This window comes from Gadus morhua, chromosome 22 (assembly GCF_902167405.1).
Source record: "Gadus morhua chromosome 22, gadMor3.0, whole genome shotgun sequence".
Classification (NCBI taxonomy): Eukaryota; Metazoa; Chordata; class Actinopteri; order Gadiformes; family Gadidae; genus Gadus; species Gadus morhua.
Window position 1 is genome coordinate 8,132,842 of NC_044069.1, and position 8,479 is coordinate 8,141,320.

An 8,479-nucleotide genomic window follows, 5' to 3' on the forward strand; every position below is an offset into this window, starting at 1 on the left:
AGGGCTAACTATGCCAACTGAAACCAAAACATGCGTCCTTTGAATGTGTTGCATTCAGACGTCCTAAAGCACTGAATCTGCTCTCTGATTGGTCCAGAGTTGCATAGTTTCAGCACTATGCATTGTGAGGCCAGTCATGGGAAAGGCTTGGCTTCTATCCTTCTGAAATATTTATCAAAAAAATGTTTTTACCACACGTAACCTTTATCAGCAACGACACTAAGTTCTGTTCTCCATACTAACAAGACTATTGGGTATTTTATTTTATCATAACACTTTGCATATCCCTTATAGACGATTTTGCCAGTACGTAACAAAGCCATACGAAGGGATGTTTCATTTTCAAGTATTTTCGAAGGTCGTCCACACAGGATTAGTGTCAGGGTAGTCAAGAGGTTTTAGTGCCTTGCCTAAGGGCACCTATGCAGTGTTTTGGCGTGACTGATGTCATGGCACAATCTGCTGTACATCTTACTCATGGACCTACTGTATCCTGTCAGACCTTCCTGGAGTCTAGCAGTTACCTTACCTTGGTTATGACTGTGCCCTTGAGCCAGTACTCAAACGATGGGACAGTGGAACATAGTTTAGTGAAATAGCTAAATACCGACTTCAAATTCATAGCTGATTTGCTCATGGGCTTCAGACATCCACCTCTCTGCTAGAGTTCATGACGGCTAATAAAACATTAAACTACAGCCATAACTGATTCCAAATCGTACCAATGCTGTTACATGTGTCAGATGTATGTTATGGTAGAACATAAAGGTCACGTGGCAAGACTTTGTTTGTTTAAACCGCGGGTTACGTCATTTTGATTCCCTTTTTTAAATTGTAAATAAATGGTGGCAACCGAAGTATTTGCACTATTTTAACATTGGTTCTGCGATGTAGCAATGTGATCCTATCATCACTTGACGACGACGCTAGAAAGGTTCCCAAATATTAAGCAATATCCACTGATGTGGCATTTATTAATAGGAATATATCTGCAGGTAAAATCGAATTTGTTGACTTTGTAAACCACTAGTTTTTGACTTGTTGATTTTCTTTTAGATTTCAGTTATATTTGTTTTATATGTATTTTGTTTGCAGATGTGCTTATTTGTGATTTAGTTTGACTTAAACCATGTTTTATTTACTTTATGACATATTCTGGTGTACCAGTCGTGTTAATGAAATGAAATAAGCCATGAACTGAAGCTTGGATTTTTTTGGAAAAATGCATTATTTATTAATAAAGTATTGGCTTAAGACTGTGTAATTAAAATATTTTGATAAATATGACAAAGGTTTTATCTCATTAACTACTCAGGAAGTTACTCGAATATGTATTTCTGTTTAAAGAATACAAGTAACCAACGTAAGGACAAAGGAGAACAGAGTAAAAAATGGTCAGTTAGATAAATGCAAATTTCATGTAACTTCCACCAGATGGCGAAGCAGCTTCCCTATTGAGAAGAAAATATCAGGCTTGTTCAAATGTCTATCTACACTACAGTACTCTTTCATAGCTTCACTAGTTATCAGAATTCAAAATAGACCCAATACAATTATATTTAGTGCATCAATTAATTATGAATCAATGGATTAACTAATCAAACAATTAAAAAGCAGCGTTTTAACATTAGTGTAATTCCCCGCAACTACCAATAGATGGTGCACCAAAGCAACAAATGGAAGGTGTTGCTCTGCCTGTCTGCCACCTCTCGGATTGTTGCGCCAATGTTGACTTGACCGGAAGGTAATTAGTCTACTCTATTTCATCACATGACGTATACTTCTGTTCTGAAACACGTGGTTGAACTTAACCGTAATAATTCAAGGCTTAGATGTCCGCCACAACGGTAGTTATATCCACTTGAATTAAAATAATGAATTTGTTTTTAAATGACCAGCTACAGAAATAGAGAGATGTATATGCATTTCGGATGCATCCACGGACATTCATGTCCAAAAGAAAAGCCTGTTCCGTACAACCGCGGGTGTGGTTGTCTGGACGTATCCATCAGACTTGGGGATGGTGGTGTTGTTGTTGGTGGTGGGGGGGGGGTCTTGCCTGGTATCCTGTCTGGAATGACAGCATCAGTTATCAGGCTGTAGAACATCCGAGATCAGCTAGTGGCCATGGCACTCGGTCTGCCCACCGGCCGCTGGGTACTGGCTGTAGATACTCTACTGTCACCAGGCTGGGAGCCCTTAGAAAGCACAGGCATATGCTGCCTGACAGGGAGAAGGCTAGCTGGTGTGTTGCTCACACACACACACACGCACGTACGTAAACAGACCTGACTGACTGGTGGGTGATCGGAGGGACAGACGTCAAGGGGAATGCTGTGTGTGTGTGTGTGTGTGTGTGTGTGTGTGTGTGTGTGTGTGTGTGTGTGTGTGTGTGTGTGTGTGTGTGTGTGTGTGTGTGTGTGTGTGTGTGTGTGTGTGTGTGTGTGTGTGTGTGTGTGTGTGTGTCATCTTAAAGCTGCTTTATCTCTTGGACCTGGATACCAAAGTAAACACACATTACACACATCTTCATTTCTTTGAATTCAACAACACATCTCCGATCAACTTTTCCATGAACATGTTATTGCCTCCTTTATTTTTATTAATTAAATCCATAATTGTTATTATATATATATAAAAAATATGTGTGTAAAAACTGAAGGGTGCATAAAGCACAAATCTAAATCCTAATACAACGCCATTGTTTTATCATCACGCTGACAAAAGGGCCATTTATTTTCAGTGTTTACCAGTTGGCTTACTAGTCCTAGCTAGCGCACCGCAGTGGCTTCTACCTGCTAACGCCCCAGCTAGGCGGTAATGAGCGGCCAGCAGGGTAACGTAGCGGCGGCTGTCAGAAGCAGGTGGACACCGCTGATAAGCGCTATGTGCTGCGCTATGAAGCTTTGGAAATATGACCCTGCTTCCCCCCCCCCACACACACACACACACACACACACACACACCCACAGGGAACAGGTTTGAATCTTTGCGGGCATTAGTGTTGTTTTTGGCCAAGCACGCACATAACGCATACAGACACACACCAACTAAATCGCCAGTAGATTTCCTTTTTTGGCCATTTGGTCTTGCATCTCACTCACTCACTCACTCACTCACTCACTCACTCACTCACTCACTCACTCACCATGGTTGATGTTGTCTATACAACTACAGGAGGGGGATAATATTGATGGAATAAAGATAATAGATTGTAATGGTAATTTTAGTTTTGTATTTCATTTCCTGAGCTCAGGGAATACAATTGGCAAATTATAATTAGCTGCCATTCTTGGCAAACAAACATCCATAATCAACAAGTGATTCTCAAACAGCAGTTGGTCCCAGTGGTTAGTGAGGTGTGTGTGTGTGTGTGAGAGAATGGGTCGGTGTGTGTAGGCATGTATTTGTGAATTTGTGGGTGTGTGTCCATGTGTTTTTGAATGTGTGTTTGAGTGCATTTGTGTGAAATTGTGCATGCAAGGGTCCAGGTGTTGAAAATCCCACTACTCTTATCATTAAAAAAAATATTGTATGCGATTTTAAGCAAACCTTTTCCTCCGTCTATGTAACTGCCAGGCAGTGTGTCCAAGCATATTCCATTGCAGCAACAAACTAGTGGCAACCTTACTTCAAATAGTTTGACATTATGTGACATAATGCTATGCAGAAAGCTCTGGGGTTTGTCAGTTTGTCAGTCCAAGCTCTCTGTTGAGCATCACAACTCCACATTCTGCCAAGCTAAGAAGATTAAACAAACACTCTCAGTCGTTCTTAGGGTCCAATATAAAAGTGTAGGGCCACATTTCCCCCCTCCCTCCAGCACACGAGTGCAGTACTCTAGACGGTGTTAACTGTGATCCACCAGTTTTACTTTGAGCTAAGTGTTCAAAATGTGTGGCCCTGCCATGACTCTGACCTTGTGGTGACATTCGGAGGAGTGCGTGCGAAAGGGTGACGAGGAAGCTAGCACGGGCGTGACAGTTAGCTATTTAGAAACAGAGAATTAAACTCTGTTTGGACCACGAGATAGAGTGTGGAAAGCGTGCCAGTGTGGAGGTATGTTATATAAGGCGTAAAAACTAAGACATATCCATCAAATTAACACATAAAAAAACCTTCGTAGTGTCCCCCGTCGCAGCCTAGCATAGCCGGCGGCTGCGGTGATTTATCAATGCTAAGCTAATAGCATCGATATGAATCTAACTCAAAATCAATATTTCATTACCAAATTGTTAGCGGGAATGAAGAAGGATGGCGCCAGGTGACACCACCTTTGGCGAGGGGAGAGAGGGGAGAGCGGAGAGGAGTTCAGGGTGTGGGCAGGGAGGCGACTGCTGGCTCAAACAGAAGGACGCGCGGAGGGCAAGCTATGTGCTAACTGCCTCTCTAACTGCTCACAGATCAGTTTGAATGTGTCCCATTTCAGGAGCTTCTTAAGGAGGAGTTCTTCCAAAGCCTCTCTCGCAAATAAAGTCGTAGCTATTTTTGTCAAAAACGACCTTAGGTTGTTTTTACCGTAATGGTTATGTCTATATGTATTAAAAAACTAGAGGCTACAGCGATACGGCATTGCTTCACTTTAAAAATAAAAGCACTTGAATGAGCAGTTTAGTTAAATGAAGCTTTCAAAAGTATAAGTCTGAATTGGCTTTACAAAGTTGATATTGAGCAGTGAAATAGACTGGATCTGTCTGGTTTAATATTTTTCATTCATGTAAAGTGATACCCGGGCAATTAATATTTGTGGATGGCAATCTGGGTGATGTGTGAGATCTACTTGGGTAATTGCTACGTCTCTCTCTCTATCTCTGTCAAACATTTCAAAGGCTACGGAAATATTCTGGAGTGTTTTCTTTTGTGTTACCCACAGAGGATTTTTCAAAACTATAACCGCAAACTAATACACAGAAAGTCTTTAGAAGATACAAATCATGGAGAGAGAGATTTTAGCGCCACAAAGATGACTTTCTAATGGTCGTTGCGAGTGAGATGAGATCAACTTGGGAAAGAAAACCCCCAGTCCAAAAATGAAATGTCAAGAAATGATCAAGCCAGTGTTGGGGCCGGGGCGTTGGAAGTGCATATTTCTAACATGGCATCATGAAAACAACTCTGGGAATCTCAAACCAGCTGGCTATGGAAATGTGTTGCCCTGACACGGTACAATATTGAATTACTGTCATATTGATTCTAAGCATGTTTTGTCTATTTCTCTTCCTTGCCTTTTTGATTCCCTGAACAGAAAATGGGCGGGCCGAAACATATCGACGCACAACAGAAGTGAGAAATGCAAAGATATTTCCAATTCGTACTGTAGTCACAATGTGTGTTAAACAGTGTGATCAAACTGATAAAAACATTGTTCTAATGCCTTTAAATATTGTCCAAACATCAACGTTAAACAAGGAAACAAATTGTGTGTTTACTGCAGTAGTAATTAGCCAATGGGCTGTTATTGCTGTTTAAGTCTTAGGTCTACTGATGAAGGCTGAGCTTAGTTGAGACGAACGGCCTGGGATATCTAATGCGACAAGCCATCATGACGAGCTATGACGCTACAGCTAGTTATTCTCAACACTATCCTCCACGGGGATGTGAGGGTTATCTATAGGTTGTCTATAGGGACTGGATGATGCTGAACCTGATTTATGCACACCTCAATCCAATGTGGGTGTGTGGGTTGGTCTGCGCATGTGCGGGTGGGTGTTCCTGTGTTTGGATTAGTGAAAGAGTGTGTGTTTGAGTGCGGTCTCCTCCATGGATGCGCTAGAGGAAGCCATATATATTTGATTTATATAGATAGTCACTCTTTAGGCGTCCTTGAGCGAGACGCCTTACTCCGATCTTAACGTTAAGCGCGCTTTACCCGAAGCTCACTTAAATTCAGAGACACAATGAAGTGCACTTAAAAATTAGGACACTTAACATGAAGCAACCTCAATGTAACTTTGAAAATGTTGTAAAGTATGCAAAGCCTCTAAAAATAGGCAAAAAATAAGCTAAGGCTAATAAAATAAGTTGTTCTCTGAGAAGAAGAGATACTGATGTGATGTCTCATCGATAACCACAAGAACGTGTGACAGTGACGTGTAGTTCACAGTTGCCTAGAAATGTAAAAGCATAATTACTCATATTTACCTTTGAGTTTTATTTTCTTTCAATGGTTATTTTTTTGAAAAAGATAGCGGATCTTAACTGAAGAACGACGTGTGTTTATTAGTCCTGTTGGATTACCTCACGCATTGGAAACTGTTTATTTTTATGCTGTTATTTGTAAGTGGAAGGGTGACCTGAGCTTCCTCTGAGCGACCCCCTCATCTCTCCTCCCCCCCCCCCCCCTTTAGCTCGCCCTATCGATCGCTCTGTTAATAGTCCCATTAAACCCCATTATACACCCCCCCCCCCCTAAAAAGCACACCAGATAGAGAGACACGAGGGTTGTAAAACCAGGAAGATTTACCTTCCAACCAGGATTGCCAGGACTGTGTGTGGGTGTGGGTGTGTGTGTTCATTCGTGGGTGTGCATTTTCCTTTTGAGGAGATAAGAGATAACCGTGCTTGCGTGTTTCTTTTAATAATTTTCTGCGAAGATACTTCTGAAAGATTCTGGTAGAATGAATGAGATTTGACTCTGATGTTTCTGTCCATGCCCATGAAGAAGCTAATTTAATAATAATCTGTAACTTACCACATTTTCATCAGGTCATGTCAGAACAAACTGCAAACATTTTGCTGGCTTACTTTCACACCTTCCTACCTACCTACCTACCTACCTACCTACCTACCTACCTACCTACCTACCTACCTACCTTAACCAGCCATCATGCACACACTCCACACACATGCACGCACGTACATTTAAGCAGCCTTCTACTTGCCCTGAGTCAGACTGATGGGTGAGGCTGCACACCTGTTGCTTGTTTAGCAATCAATGTGCTGAGGTTAAACCAGCCATCACCACACGCACTGAGGGAGAACTCCTGCATTGCAGAAAGGGTCATGAAACATTGCTTACCAACTTGAACAATCACTGGTTTTCCGAAAACCACTACCCTGCGTTCTTGTCTGGAGGAGCCCAGTAAAAGTCACCTGGGTGGAGTGGGGGAGCCACCGAGTTGGCGTGTAGCTTTGTCCTTGATATGCACATTCATACTCAACAGATTGAATTTGAATATTTACCGGATTATTATTCTATGAATATTTTCTATATCTGGATGAGGATATAGCTCAGGGTGAATGAACAAAAGGTGTTTATCAACAGCAACGCACCATGTCAGCCATTGTTCGACAGAGGAGGAAGTGGACGGAAACGTCAGTCGTCTGTCCAGGGTGTTTCTGTGGGGTCCGGAGGGACTCCAGCTCTTATTGGAGGACTGCTGTCTTATTAGTTCAACGATATAAGGCATGACAAAATGTCTGCACTCCCACTGGGCGTTTCTATATAGGGCAGAAGCTCTCTCTCTCTCTCTCTCTCTCAGTCTCACTCTCTTGCTGTGTGTCTGTCTCTGTTGGTTTCTGTCTTTCTGTCTTTTAGTATTTCTCTCTCTCACTCTCTGTCTCGTTCTCTGTTGGTTTCCGTCTTTCTCTGTCTATCGCTCTCATTTTCAGTCTCTCTCTCTTTCTTTATGTCTCTCTGTCTCCCCCATTTGAGTCTTTGTCTTTGAGTCTTTCTTTCTTTCTTTCTTTCTTTCTTTCTTTCTTTCTTTCTTTCTTTCTTTCTTTCTTTCTTTCTTTCTTTCTTTCTTTCTTTCTTTCTTTCTTTCTTTCTTTCTTTCTCTGTCTCTCTATCACAGTTTCTCTCTTTCTTTCTTTCTTTCTTTCAGTCTCTCTTTTTCAGTCTCTCTCTCTTTTACTTTATGTCTCTCTGTCTCCTCCCTTTGAGTCTTTGTCTTTGAGTCTCTCTTTCACTCTCTTTCTTTATTTCATTCTTTCAGTCTTTCTTCCTACCTTTCCTGTGGGCCGTCCATTAGAAAAGGCTTGTTGAACGTACCCTAAGAAAGGGACGCATATCCTGTCTGCTCATTAGACACGGTGGCAGGAAGTACAAGGACATTATAGATGTTATAGTAGAATATAGCCCTATGCATGAAAGAAAGGAAGGAAATCAAATACATTTTAGCGACATTCTGTCTCAAAGAAGGGCATTTTGAGAAGAAGGACATTTAGTATCCCTGAAATAAATCTTTAGGGACTGAGGTACAAAGGTGTACATGGTGATACACACACACACACACACGCAAACATGCATACGAGTCGGTGTGTGTGTGTGTGCGTGTCTTTTGAGGCACAGTCTGAAGTTTGAAATCTCATCTGGGAATAGTCTAATGTTTCATGTCTTTAGGACTGGGAGGACACCAATCAAGTACTGAAATAATCATCCTAATAATCCAACAAGTTTCTATAGAGCCAGAGAGCTTTCTGAAATTGAGACTATATTTCCCTTCAATTAATAACTTCTTGTCACAAAGCTATTACG